Genomic DNA, 15,009 nt, shown 5'->3' on the forward strand with positions numbered 1-15,009 from the left:
GCCTGTGATGGGAACTCAAATAACCTTTCATGTCACCAGCTAGGCACACCTGCAACAGAAATAGAACCATTCTTTCAAAGACTCTATAATGGGAGTTACGTTCTAATTGTGGACCGCAGATGTTGTAGTCTTATGCCCGGGACTCCTTATCTCGTAACTACGACTGCGAAGGTCAAGTGCTGTGGACGCTTATTGTTCCCCAGCTCCCTTCCAGACAGGGAGGCAAGGGCATGGCCCAACTTGAAAATTACTTCTATTCGAATAGATACTTTAAGCAGAATGAAAACAGTGCTTCTTCAGACGCCGACCAAGCTCACGTCATCAAAAGAAACATATGATCTCCTAGTCGCAAGGACGACTGCAGAGATTCACTCATTGCTATCAACTAATTCCCCCATACATTTCGCAGAAATCCTGAATGAAATCTTAAATATTTCTGCTACCAGTGGAGTCTCAAAGGTATTTAAGACAGTATTTTCGATGGCATTAACACGATTCAAAGCCATACTGGGTATTTTTCCAGATTTCGTCCATTCGATTTTTGGCGGACTTCCCCTCATTTTGGGACTAATTGCAGGAATCCTATTCTTAGTCCTTATATTTCGTTATGGCAAACCATGTCACAGACAAAACTCTGCGACAAGGGAAGAAACGATCCTAGCCATTGGATACGGGGACCGGATATCAAAAATCCTGGGACTATCCCGGCTTAGAGACCTGAACATGACTTGGTTTCTTTCATTTCGACCAATGTGGCATCGATGTGTTTTACCTGTATTAAGGTGCTTGCTATGCGGAGAAGAATGCGTGTTAGACACCTGTCTGACGCTACAATCAGATGCGCCAATGGATGCAGAAACATTGTTGAGTCCAATAAAGGCTCATGCTTTGTGCTGCCCTCAGCGGCTACCAATCCTGATGACGGCATTCGTGGAAGCTTCACCACTACGATTAAGGGGTAGTGAAGTTCAAGATGAAAGCAGCATTGATCAGGTACGACCTTCTGTCAGCAATGCTAATCAAAATATCAATGGAGACAATCATGCGCACTAATGCATGGTTACACCTTTTTCCGAGTTAGTGGAACTCTCCCAGGAAGCTGTTGACAACTTTTTCGAGAGTCTAAATGATATGATGTTCTCACCAGAGCAGAAATAGAGACTTTTGAGCAAGCTCGTACACGGCGTTCCCTGAATTTGGCCTTCAACTAGAAAAGCAGAAATACCATGAACAATTTTCCCTCCAGTTCACGGACAGCAATTTTTTCAGCAGCCCCAAAATATTTTTGCATATTTTTCGGGACACTATCTTCTGCTTAAAGTAAGAACTATTCTTAGAGAACTAAAATTTCTAATTTTAGATAGTTTATAGACATTAGCTGCCCGCTGGTATGTTCATAATTATTTTATTCTGTGATGGAATGGTCTCGAACCTTTTTTCTGTATTAAGAGCCATTTCATGTGTAAATTCTCATATACAAATTAATGATAATGTATAGATATGCGTGATTACTTTAGCATTATTCTACAGCTTGAGTGCATATATTACATGTGACTGTTTTTCCGTATTTTTGATAATTTCAAAATGCATTTATGTATTTTGGGGTGGTAAGGTATACAAGATACTCTACAGTATGTTTTACTATGCATAGATTCGTAAATATGTCCATAGTTAGCGTGGAGTGGGTGTGATGTATTCCTATAGGGAACACATCCCCGATGCGCGCAGAAGCGACAAAGAGCCCACAAGCATTATACTTTTATGGGCTTGTTCCGCCTTCAATTAGCGGCCAATTGATTCTTTCTAGACTATAAATAACCCTCCCTGTAACTCATAATTCACTCGTCGGAGCCGCGTGAAGAGGGAGGAAGTCAGGAAGCCCTGAAAGTAACCGTGAGTGTGAATGAATGTGTGGATGTGGTGTGTAATACTTTCAACAAAAACGAGGGTTTACATCATATTGATCCATTTCCTTGAATACCTCACAGGTTGCCTTACCTGGCAGAACGGACACCCCCCCCTACACGCTGTGGCTCATGAGGCCATGTAAACCTCTTTCCATAAGTAAGCAATACATCTGTATGAGGACCTTTTTCCCTCAGTGGTCCCACCAGATATTATGCCTGATTGTGTGTCTTGTTTATTGTGTTATTCGTTTTTTCGTTTTTTCCTTTTTTCAGGGTTCCTGGACCTTCACTTTTGTTCCTTGTTACCCCCTGTGTATTTTACACAGCAAAAAGTTTAAAAAAACATGTAATTTCTTGTTTTTGATTTGACTTTTCTGTTTTCAGGTGTCTTGAATCGCCAATTGGGCGCAACGGACCTTACTTTAAACATAGATAGGTACATTTTCACCATATCTTTTTTTGTAGAGCACACTTTTATATCTACACACATGTGAGTAAGGTGGGGATAAGTAGTGCATATCCTCGTCCTGAAGAAGGAGTTCTTCAAACTCCGAAACATGTCGACGCACTGACATGGTTGGGTTACCCTAATCAGTAGACCACAACCATCACAGCACTCTTTTAATAATACCAGCCGGAGACTTAATAAATTTTTCTGTACTCACGTGCCAGGTATTTTTTAATTTTTTCACCTTCACCTCACCACTCACATTGTTTACCCACACACACCAAACACATAGTTCACCTAAAAGTGCTCCTGCGTAGCCGTGAAGTCGTAGCACGCCGTATTCCGTAGAGGTTTTGCGAAGACCCCGATGATGAAGCATGACACCAAGGGGCCTGTTGGTGTGTGAGGGGTATTTTAACAACCCAGGTTGCTCCCCACCATTGTGGTAGCAACCACTTTCCACCTTGTGGATTCCTTTTGTTTATGATATTTACTAGGGGAGACAGAATCCACACCTTCCTCTCCCTCTCCCTCTTTTGTTAAGGAGTATTCCTATAGGTTCTGTATCGATCCCCCTATTCCTGACCCTATTCTGGTTAACAAGTTAACTAGCAGCCATCCCATGAGGCAGAAAACCCCCATGATGCAGGAACCGTTATCTGATTAAGCCACACTACGGCACAGGAACGTGTTATCTGATTAGGTCATAACGCTTGCCATCTAATTAGACAAGCGATATTCCTCCAGCCCCTGATAAGGCATACGGAGTTCTCAAAACAAATCAAACCTATGACAACCTGGGAAAAACCCTGCGGCCATTGTTTTGATTTCATCGAGAACTTCAGCAAAAGAATGTGCTAACGACCAAGTCGTATGACATCCTTATTGACGTATCTATGTCCATCCTTACGTCAATCTCGGCACCTTAAAGGTATAAATATTACCGATATTGCCCTATGCAAACACACGCGGTGGTGACGAGATCGGAGCAGCCAGACTTGCCGAAGCCCAGAGCAGAGCAGACCCCGCTGGCGCAGCCCCGCCTTCCTGACGCGCTGAGAACGAGAAGCTGCCTTTTCTCCTGCCGAGAAATCCAGCTCCGGCGCTTCCGGGTAGCCCTCGCAGGCAGCCTGGAATATCGAGACCAGAGACGAGAGATACCATCCCTCATTCATCCTAGGTTCCAGGTACAGAACTGAATAACCCCTTGCAGAGAATTCTTTAGTCAGTCACTTGGCAAAACAAACTTAACTTAAACTGTAACTTTCTATTCCCGCCCACGTATTAGGCTTAGGTCAGGTACACGGGGTAGGCGTAGTTAGAAACACCAGTTGAGTACGATTAGTCAAATATATATGTGTATGTATATATTATATCCATTTTAAACCATCATATGTCTTAGAAACCATATCAATGTTTTTACAGTATTATTTTATACTTCTGCTTTTAATGTATGCACTTTACTTAACCATAAGTATTGCAATAATATCGATCCATTTCTCTTGTATGAGAAAAGAGACTGATCAATAAATAACATCTTTTATTGAACACGCCCGTCTCTTCCTTTTCTCTACAATCTGGTGAGACTAAGAATGCACGTACTGACTGAGTAAAATAAGTCGTCTTTTGTTTTCACACGACTCTAGAGATACACTCTTGATTAGGGGAGAGCAAAGTTGTCATGTTCTATGGTTGTCAGAAACGAAATCCCTTCTTGTCTATCCAGGGAGGTTCACCTCCTCCTTGCCTATTCGAGAAAGTTTCTAGTGAACTCTGAGCTAGCTGGCAAACCCAAAACTTTAAGTCTAATATCGACAGTAGTAGACCTAGTTAACGTCTGGTCTAGGCCTATACTACTGAAGGTATTATTCCAATGCGCAGAGCCTATTGGGATAATAGGAACTACACTACAGTACTGTAACACCACCCAAAGAAATGTTATAAAAAGTATTAAATGATGAGTCACTAGAGGTATTTAAAACAACTTTTTTTCTCTGTACTAAATTTCCCTGAACAACATTATTGTCCAAATTTGATGAAGAGAAATCAGCCTCATACTGGACATACATCACTTTTCTTTTTAATAGTTTCCTGTTCTTCCAGTTGCACACTCGCGAAAAGTGTCCCATCAATCCGCACTCCCAGCACTTGGCAGATCTAGCAGGGCATTTTCCACGGAAAACAGCATGTGAATAATTACCACATCCAAAACAAACTAAGTTGCTACACACCTTTTGCCCAACGCCCTCAAATTTCCTTTGAGGGTATGTAGCTTTAGCACCACGATCAGACATTTCTGTCTTATTAAGTAAGGCAATTATATCTTTAAGACATTTATTACCCTCGACTCATAACTTGTCCTGCAAAGATTTGTTTTTTGTAAACCTTACTACTAGGTCAAGGATTAGATCATTGTGTAATTGAGCAAAATCACATTTCCCCGTTAACCTTTTCAAAATTGAAATAAATTCCTTCAGAAATCCAGCAATACCTACTGAGAAAGAAAGAAAAACATGCAAATCTAGTAATGCATTTTTAAAAACATCCAAATTTCCTACTGTTCTTTCTTCAAGAAGGCGCAAACCCTCTGGACCCAGTGAATATAACAGCATTCGTTTCTTCTTTTCAAGAAGGAATGTACCGTTGACATCCTCTAAGTTAGCAATGTAATTTAAGAAATATGCATTCCAATCCACCCAGGAAATAACAGGTTCTCCACAAACTGACACAAATTCTCTAGGTGAATTGATTTGTAAATTCAATAGATTTCTGTCATTTGTTGCAATTGTTCCTGGTGCGCTCGCTGTCAGTGGCATAATTGAATGCTTTAAAGAAAACAAAAACCTGAAACAAAATTGGTTAGTTATCGGAAAGGACCCCTACGGGAATGATGTCTTCGTGAAAAAAGAAGTACCTAACACAATAACTAGTTAGTTACTTGAAACAACCACTTTGTGAATGATGTTTTCGTGCACCAACATCTGAATATTGGATGAACCACTTCGTGAATGATGTCTTCATGTAACGAAATACCAAAAACAACAGTTTGTTAGTTATAGTACTCGTTGAAAAAAAAAAATGTAAAGCAACCACTTCGTGAATGATGTCTTCAACGAAATACCAAAAACAGTTCGTTAGTTATAATACTCGTTGAAAAAAAACTTGAAAGCAACCACTTCGTGAATGATGGCTTCATGAAATACCAAAAACAACAGTTCGTTAGTTATAGTACTCGTTGAAAAATCGAAAGCAATCACTTTGTGAATGATGTTTTCAACGAAATACCAAAAAGAACAGTTCGTTAGTTATAATACTCGTTGAAAAAATAAAAATATTGAAAGCAACCACTTCGTGAAACATACCACTTCCTGAAAAAGGTGTCCTCCAGTAATGTTCTAATCTTCCAGCTGCATTAAAATCAAAGAATGGTAGAAAATCCTCGTGAAATACACTGCTAAACTTCGTGCAATATATATAAAGAAAAAAAAATTGGAATTCCTCTCCAAATACTGCCTGTTCCGAAGTTTCTGCAACGAAATTGGGTTAGTAAAATATGATGAAATAAAACTCTAATTCGTGAGATAACCACTTCGTGAAATAACCACTTCGTGAAAGGTGTCCTCCAGTAATACTTTAGACTTCCAGCTGACTTAAACTTGAAGAAAAGAAGAAAATTGACAAAAAGTACCGGTTAATTCCTCTCCAAATACTGCCTGTTGCGAAGTTTCTGCAACGTGAGTGGTTGCTAAGGGAAACCCGACACAACAGTATCAAAATGGCCATCAAAACGTAGGTTAACGCGTGATGATGCGATCACGCTGAAAGGCGTGATACATGATGATGCTGGCGTCGTTCACAGACGGGATTCTAAGAAGAGATTCGAAGGAAAGCTCCCTCAAGACCACGTTCCAGTGCAGGACGCTGTTGCCAGGAATCCGTTACAGCACGGCTTTCAAAGGTAAACAGTATGTAGAAACCTTACTGTTTGAAGTATAAAATCCAAACATCGTTATGCGAACCGGATAATTCCCAATGTCATGCCTTTTCCAAAATTAGTGGTACGAATCACGCTTTCATGCTTTTTCCGAAATGAGTGCCCAATACGAATCACACTTAAATTAGTGCAAAACTACACTTCGTGTAGGAGAAAAGCAGGCACACGGAGTAAAGAAAACGTATTACAGCGTACTCACAGGCAGAGAAGAAATTTCCAGGCGATAGAACGATGAATAGTAGATTTTAACAAAAGGCAGTCATTTCTTTAGTTTAAAATCGGTTCTTCTTGTTTCAAAACCATCGATGTCCCCAAAATTGTAGTATCAATGGAATGGGAATAACGAGGAATCCAGGAAATGAATTGAATAAGATTTATTCTTAAGCAAGGAAGAATAGATGCAGCAGGAAGGAAGGTTCATCCAAAGAATGAAACCCAACTCCAGATTCAGCACACACATTAGAACATTCATTTGTAAGAAAACATTCTACAATACATAGAAAGGATTCCATTTAAAGGAACATGCAGTCACTACACTATCCTGTGAAGCAGGCTGCAGGACCAGCAGCGTGTTTCTGATCTGTTTACATAGGTGAGCTACATGGTCCGGGCGGAAATAGTGGTTCTGCCAGTGTGTGCCTGTTAAATGTGACATTTGAAAGGGCCGCAAGCTACTCGCACACCCCTTACCTTGTCATTGGCGCCGCATGGAGCTTTTCAAGTTATTCGGCTGCGCAAGGCTCGGCATACTGCAGAGTGACGCGGTGCAACGCTTCCAGCGCTCCTAACCTGTGCGCGCCACCATCTTTGCTTAGTGCGGATTTGTATTCGTGGATGTCGGAGAGGACATGCGTACATGAAAATGGGTGTTGCAAGGGAGCCAATTTTCAGCGTTGCAGGTTCCTATGCTGGACTGTGGAGAATTGACAGAACCTCCAAGTTTCGGTGGTGTTTCATTTGCTGGTGAGAGAATCGCACTGTTATCCTAGCTTTGAGGAGGAACAGTTTCCCAGCTTGTTATCTAGTTTGATAGTTGCTCAGCATTCAAGTACCAGTAGGGTACATCGTAACTGTGACTTCTTGCGCAGCTTGAGGAACTTGCGCAGTTGAATTCTGGCCAGTCGGGCCCTGCCTCTGATGTACTCCGATGTCAGTGGTCCGGTCCCGATAGCTAAAATGATTTCATAGAAGTGGACTCATTTGCCACAGTGAAGGGGGCAGATTTTGGCATTTCAAGGTTAAAGGGTCAAATCAAGCAGTGGACAAATGTAGTGCTGCATATTATGAAAGTGCAGGGGTGGGAATTTTACGTCTGTGTTGCCTAATAGTATGCTTATTTTATGCCATGTGGTTCAGAGTCTTAAAATGTGTATTTGTGGGCTAGTGATATGTATGGGGTATTACCTACTTACGGTTGTTCTGAGTATGCAATGCTTTGCTAAATTTGGAGGAGGACTGTTATGGTTTGTGTCGTCCACAGTTTTTAATGTGTTTGTGTTCAGGATAACAGTTCTGGTGTTAGTCTCCTGGTTCTTGCTGATGTGTGGGGCGCATGAGAGTGTGTCAAACATCTCTTGTTATTGTGCATGGTTAAGTCCATCATGTCCACCACTGTTGTGGGATAATTGCAAGGCCATTGTTTGGTTCTATGGTTGAGATGACTGTACTTGAATAAGTCACTCATGTCTAACACTGTTGTGTGGTTGTGGAATGATTGTTAGGCACCCATTTCTTGGTGTGATGTGTATGGGATGACTGCGCAAAGTTTAAATTGCCCAGTTTTGATTGAAATGTTTTGTGTGTTTACAATCATCCCAGCACTAATATGTATTGGTGATGTTAGTGTTGGGATGATGGTGAGGGTGTATGTTGCCCGTTTTGTTTTTATTTTTTACCTTTGTGATGTTCTCTGCTGCGCCGCTTTGGTGTGTGTTTTGATTTAGCTGCATTTCATGCTGGTCTGACCAACTGGTATATTGTATGGCATCTGGGACTTGGTATGGGATGTGAGGCGAAGTAGAGTGCGGTGTTGTCTATTGTTGTTTAGAAAGAGGGGATATGTAGTGTTTCTCCTTTTATGGTTTAGTGCTTGTATGTGTACAAGTGGCTCGTGTTTTATCTTCAGTGATTCTACAGGTTTTATCTTTTATTTAGTGATTTTATTTGCATGGCCTCTAATATATTACATCTAATTTGTTTCCATGCATTCTTTATAGCGATTTGTCCATCTGTCATTTATTGATTGCATCTAATTTGTTGCAGTTGTGTTTTTGTTTCCAGTAAAGGAGGGGATGTGTTATACCTGCTGCTCAACCAGTGTGAGTGTGGTGAGGAATGTTGGTGCGTGGTGATGCAGTGGAATGTTAGAGGCTTATGAGTGTCAATTGGAGTATGGGCTGAGCAGCAGGCAGACTGCTCCTGGTGGGGCTCTTCCCTACAGCTCTTCATAATAACTACTTCATAAACCATTTTACTTAATCTACACCAGGATTACTGGCTTCCTTTATATGACAGCACCAGTCTATGACACTCTGCTCCATTCTCATCTATGCCACTGACTTTTGGCTATGCTGAACAGCAGCCACGTTGCTGAACAAGATGGCCAAAAACACATTGGCAAAGCGAATAGCTCGGGCGTAGGAGAAACCTATTTGCTTAGCCAGTGCCTGTTTATTCAGTTTTATTGAACTAGGCACACAATACTTACCACATCTAAACAAGCATTTGCAATGCAATAGGTCTCGCATTTACACCAGTCTGAGCTATTGATATTGCAAATAACAAAGCCTTTTATTTTTGTTTTTAAAACCTAAATAAAAGGCATTGTCATTTCCAATGCCAATGGCTTCAACTCGCATAAATGCGAGACCTATTGCATTGCAAATGCATGTTTATACATGCATGCACTGCACTGCACTCAACACGTAATAGATATAGAAGAGTTAATAAACAGAACAGTGCATGGAAATGTCTGAAAAAAATGAGTGTTTCTTGGTATGCCCACGCTCGTCAGCATGCCTCTAGAAGCAGTCGTGTCCCTCCCACTGCCTCTGCCATTGGGGTTAGATCAATACATGAGTGCAGTGTGATGCCATCCTGGAGGGCATGAGAACACTCCTGAGGGCAAGATTACTTTTCAGTCACACTGACCTTTCAGAAAGGGTCATTCCATTCTAACAGGGCAGGATTCCGTCACTATAAAACTAGTGAAGGAACAGGAGGATGGCAGCAGGGGCAAAGATCGGAGCATCACGAAAGTAACAAAAAAAATATATATCAAATTTCTGTCAAGATCGGAGACAGAAAGACATCGAATACTGCGGAAGTGACAGAAATACACCGACTTTCCTTAGTGAGAAAAAATATAATATGCCAATGAGTCACAATTCCATCTGCCCCCCTTCGCCCCACTCACCCGTCCGGTCCATGTAGAAGGGCTGCCGCTGCTGGACAGCCTCATTGCATAAGTGAAAGCACAGAGGGTGACGTTAAAAAACACAAGTATATACATGCAGGCAATGACGTGGTCAAAGCAGTGGCGTAACAAGGCTGACCCGGCCATTGTACAAAGAAGGAAAATGCCCCCACATTCCCTGGATTGGCAGTTAAAAAGACAGGTATAAGCGGGGTACACTGGTCCAGAGACCCCTGGGTCCCGGTGCAACTTCACCTCCTGCACCATTGATAGCTAAACCCCTGAGCCGAAGTGCCATCTGTCTGAGCCTATTCTCACTTACACCAGAGACTGTCCTACTTTTAGCGCCTCGTCGGTGCTGTAATCGCCACGAGACCTAAAAATTATTGAGCTTTTTCAGATTGCTATCGTCAATTGGTAAAAACTGCTACAATGAATTCGAGCAAAAGGAGGGGGAAATAGTAGCAAAGTTACCAGGAAATAAATAAAGAGAGGAATCTGTAAGAGAAGAAAATGAAAAAGAACATGGGCTCAGTCATTAACAGACATATGGATGTGAAAGAAAACTGGAGTGATTTCAAGAGATGACCGACGTGCTTGTTTTTTTATAAGTGTTTAGCATCTGCACTGGCGTTAGAAGGTGAAAGGGAGAATGGTGCTGTCATTTATATTTCATCACTTGCTGAAAGCAGAGATGACCTACACTTTCTTTGGCCGGGACATGGAGACGACTGCATAGATTACTGACCAGACGTGTTGCAGCATGTGTGCATTTTGCGCGTAACTCTAATATATCTGGTTGCTGAAGATCAAACCGAGTGTCCAAAATCCCATGAAAGGGCCCACAGTAATGCATTTTGTAATAAAATCCTTGACCCTATGAACGCTTTTATCGATATCTGTAATCAAAGCATGGCGAAGAGTTGCCCAAATCACTCTCTTCTCACTACTGCCCCCAAAAGCATATGGCAGGTGCTTCACGGTTAGGCCAGCTGCAGGCGTGCAGTCACCTAAAACTGTACAAGAGAACTGACGATTTCATTGAGGCTTCTTGATCGATTTTATCTCCTAGACTACTGAACCAGTTCAAGAAACGTTTACTAGTACTCAAACAAACAAAGCGTTGATCCACAACTCAATTTTTGTAAGCATATTTAACCCAGCTAGCAACGATGTGAGATAAATCATCTCACATATTGTTCAAGACGTCCTCAATATGTATGACAAACCCATGTGTTCTTCCGAAGGGGTCCAAATATTTGTTACATAACATCTCCATCAAGCCACCAGCCATGCACTCTAAATGGAATCTGCCACCAGTCAGTAGTCATTCCAAGTGTGGTACTTGCTGTACTTGCAAATAGTGTTTTGAGACAAAAAACCTTTGAACACTATCAGTTAAAATAAACTTTGAAGAGATTCCCGGCCTGCAATTCCAGTGCACTAGTATATGCTAATTGGTGTCCCTGCATTAAGATTAAAGTTGGTCAAGCTACGCAGAAGGGAAAGCAGGATCCTGAGAAATTGAAGCAGCCTGAAAAAGTTTGAAACTACTGGGCTCCATTGGTGGAACATTACAAGAATGTTGGCACTACAGTATGCTCACTCAGCCCATGCATACACAGACACATCTATGCATTTTTGCCTCTCCTTACACAGAGGACAAACCAGAAATGTCTCGTCCCTACTCCACTGCTTTCTGTGCCCCCTTTCCAGGCTCCGAACCTGCGCAGGATTCTGCTTTAAGAGCGTTAGACGCGTCTAGCTCATTGTTCATTTCTCCTTTCTCCCTTGAACTTTGTTCCCCCACTTGAATGTGCTTTCATTTATCTGTGCTAAGTATTATACCTGCACTCTACTTTTCTTTAACCATTTTATGTCTATAGCACTTTTGTATGAAAATAATTTTGTGCTAGCTGACAGTACGTAAATAATTTTCTCAGATTCTCATTGTATCAGAGGCCATTGATGCTAGGAAAACGCCATCAAGTTCGCCTAGACTGCCCATTTCTGTTTCCATTTCCAAGTTGATCTGCTCCCCTGGCCACTCCCGACCTCTTTCTGCACCATGTGTGCTGCACGCGCTTTGAAGTTATGGTTCTTTGCTATCATTACTAATTAATTCCTAAGCAACCCTTTGCTGTTTTCAAGAATATATTGTCACACTTGTAATGACCAATGACTGGTGGCGCACTCCATTTAGAGTGCATGTATGGTGACGGGATGGTGGAGATGTCATGTAATAAATATTTTGTTCCCTTCTGAAAGAGGACATGCGTTTGTCATACATATTGGGAACGTCTAGAACAATATGCATCTCGCATCCACTGCTTTCTCAGGCTCTTGATGAGCAAGCTCTATATTTACATCCAGGTAAGGAAGGGGATAGCTGGTGAATTTTTGTCAGCCGGCTTCGGATTGCTCACCAAGTCACATCCAGCCGGTGCTGTGGTTGAGGAACAGCCCACGGCCATATCGTTTGACAAGCGTTTCCTGTGTGGAAGCCTCAGTGCGTAGCAATTTTTCCACGGGCCGGCTATGATTCAGGCTAGTAAAGCAGAACTCCCAACTTCCCCCACCTGGTTGAGTAATAAGAAGAACCACAATCTGGGTCAGTTGAGATCTATGACTGAAGCAGCTGGTCACTCTCACCATGAACACTGCACCCCGTCCCCGCTCTTTCGCTAGTCCATGAAAACATAAACAAAGCAGTACAAAGCTAAAAACCCAGAGAAAGCAGAAAGCTGCCAGTTGAGATGTCTGAGAGGAGACTGTGGCATACGGGGAAGGTGTTTGGTCAGTTGAGTACCCAGGGATAATTTCTCTCATGCATGCATGCACTGAATCTGCTTGCACCCTGTTTTTCCTTTGGACCACTTCCTGCTCCTAAAAAATATGATATTTAACATTCTCAAAGGTGAAGATCTGCGAATGGGTTACCACCACTTTTAAACTGGTTGTAAGGTATTACTGTTTTGCAAATTGAATTCAGGCACAAAACATAAACATACCATACCAATTCAGTATTTGGAAGGGACGCCCCACCCAAATCCCACTCTGGTATTTGTTTTCAAACCCAAATTGTGATTTGGAACCAAGCTACCGAATCACAATGTAGTGTTTGTACATTTGAAAAAGCATTTTTTTGGTCGCAAACGTCCCAATTCTGTGAATCCAGCCCTTTGTGACAGCAAAATGGCTTTGTACTTTTTTCCCAAAGTTCAGTGCACCAGTCACACCACATACATACTTATTTGTGAAAGGCGCATAGGATGCCTGTAAAACCAACTCCACACTATTTACCCAAAATAAACGTTTACTCCTCTCCAGCAAACCTTACTTGCAGTGAGTTTTAAGAGTAAATGAACATGGAGGCAAGCCTACAGGGACACTGACAGTGGAACTTGCTGATCCCAATACTCAAACTGGAACCAAGCTACTACGAATTGAGGGAAGGCATGAAATCGAAAAGCATTCAGACTAGCTCAGCTCCGCAGGGCCAAAGATTGAGCAATGTCGAACTGGCAACATAACACTCTATAAAAACTTTAAATAAATAAAAAAGTTGGACTCCTTAAGTGTCTCATTTTCCTTGATGACCTTCTTGCTGCCTCCTCTAACAAAAACGGAGTACAACATATAATCACCTGGCTAATCCATGAGTTACTTTAAAAGGCGTGTTACTGCAGTTTATTTTTTTGGTTTATTTATAGCGAGTGGATGTAACCGGACTAGCGATGGAGTGCTCCACACATTACAGGGACACAATAGAGCACATTTTTGGAATACTGACCGCATAAGTGCAGGAAATGCTAGAGCAAAAGGATGGAGAAGGATGCTGAAGAAGAAATTTGTTTAGATAAATCATTGGTTTTAAAGGTACATTTTGAAAAGTTAAGTCTTAAGCCTTTTTTAGGTCAAGCCTGGGCAGCGCATGCGTTGCTCTGTGAGGCATGCTGTATTTGAATATGGATTTGAAGCTCCACAGACACTTCAACCATATTTATCATTGGCTTGTGTCATTGGCCTTCATAAATGCTGGCCTCTGATTCATTAATAGGCTTGTTAGTCCCTTGTGTTCATTTGTAACCTTCCATGAGGACTGCCCTTTTTAGGTCGAGCCTATTGCTGCGCGCATGCGCTGCTCTAGGTAAAACGACCTCTTGGAATCGCTCTGGACTTCCGGCCTAAGGCTTGCGTTACGAGCAACACGAACGCGCGCGCCCCACTCGCGGGACTCTGCAGCTGCATTCCTTGCTCATGTTGCTCGCAACCGCATGGCTTAGGCCGGAAGTCCAGAGGACGCCTCCGCGCTTTCACTCCGGCAGCATTGCCTCTGTTAATACCAAGTGTTACCTAAGGTGCCAAAGTTTCTGTGCTATTTGTTTACAACTATCATAGATCTTTCGACTCTGACAGACTCGAAGCTGTAAAACCAAAGTTTCTTTCCATGCCCCAGGGCAGGGAGGTGAACAAGGAGAAGTAAACTCCGATTAGCGCGTGCATCCATTTTTCATGAACAAAGATTACCGTCCAAACATATTATCAACACAAATGACAGCACGCACACAAGCATGCATGCGCACGGTATCTAAACACTGGCAGCACCGTCTTCTTTACGCCGCTGTTTGAGTGCTTGACCTCGAGCTATGGCTCGGTGTGGGGAAGGGGTTCGGGCGGACCGGAATAACAGGCGAGGAGGCCGGATGAAGTGTGCAATGTTTTACAGTTTTTATTGTTTGGGACAAACAGGTTACGAGGTGCCAGGAGGAAAGGTCGGTAGGTTGGGTTGCAGTCTTCAGGGAGTGTTGTCGTCGGAAGGAGTATCCGGTAGGATGCGGGTGTTCAGGTTCGGTGTTGTCCTGGTGTCCCTCGGAGGTATGAAAAAGAGAGAGAGAACAGGGGCCGTTAGTCCCGGAGCTTGGGACGGTCAGAGCTCTGCCACCGACACCAGGGATGTGTATGACCAGAAGACATGCAGTGAGGGTAGGACGGATGGGAGGGTCGTGAGGGAGAGAATCAGATAAGGGGGAAGGAGAAAAAGGGTGATCCTGTGAGGACGGGCGAAAGGGGTTCTTTTTACAATGAAAGGGGTGCTTATATATATATATATACAGTGAGGTGGTGTATTTACAGGTGCTTTCACTACAACGCTATTTACACTATAAACAGAGGGGACACGGAGACGCTGTACTCACGTGGCCCGCCGTAACTCTCCTGTGAGTTACGGCCGCTCTCCAGCCAC

General features: G+C 42.5%; 1 protein-coding gene across 2 annotated transcripts in view; it reads left to right on the forward strand.

Moving 5' to 3' along the window:
- The window catches only part of SLK (STE20 like kinase), a 357,857-nt gene that overhangs the window by 64,782 nt on the left and 278,066 nt on the right, over positions 1-15,009 (forward strand). The window lies entirely within an intron of this gene.

This window comes from Lissotriton helveticus, chromosome 5_1 (genome assembly GCF_964261635.1).
Source record: "Lissotriton helveticus chromosome 5_1, aLisHel1.1, whole genome shotgun sequence".
Classification (NCBI taxonomy): Eukaryota; Metazoa; Chordata; class Amphibia; order Caudata; family Salamandridae; genus Lissotriton; species Lissotriton helveticus.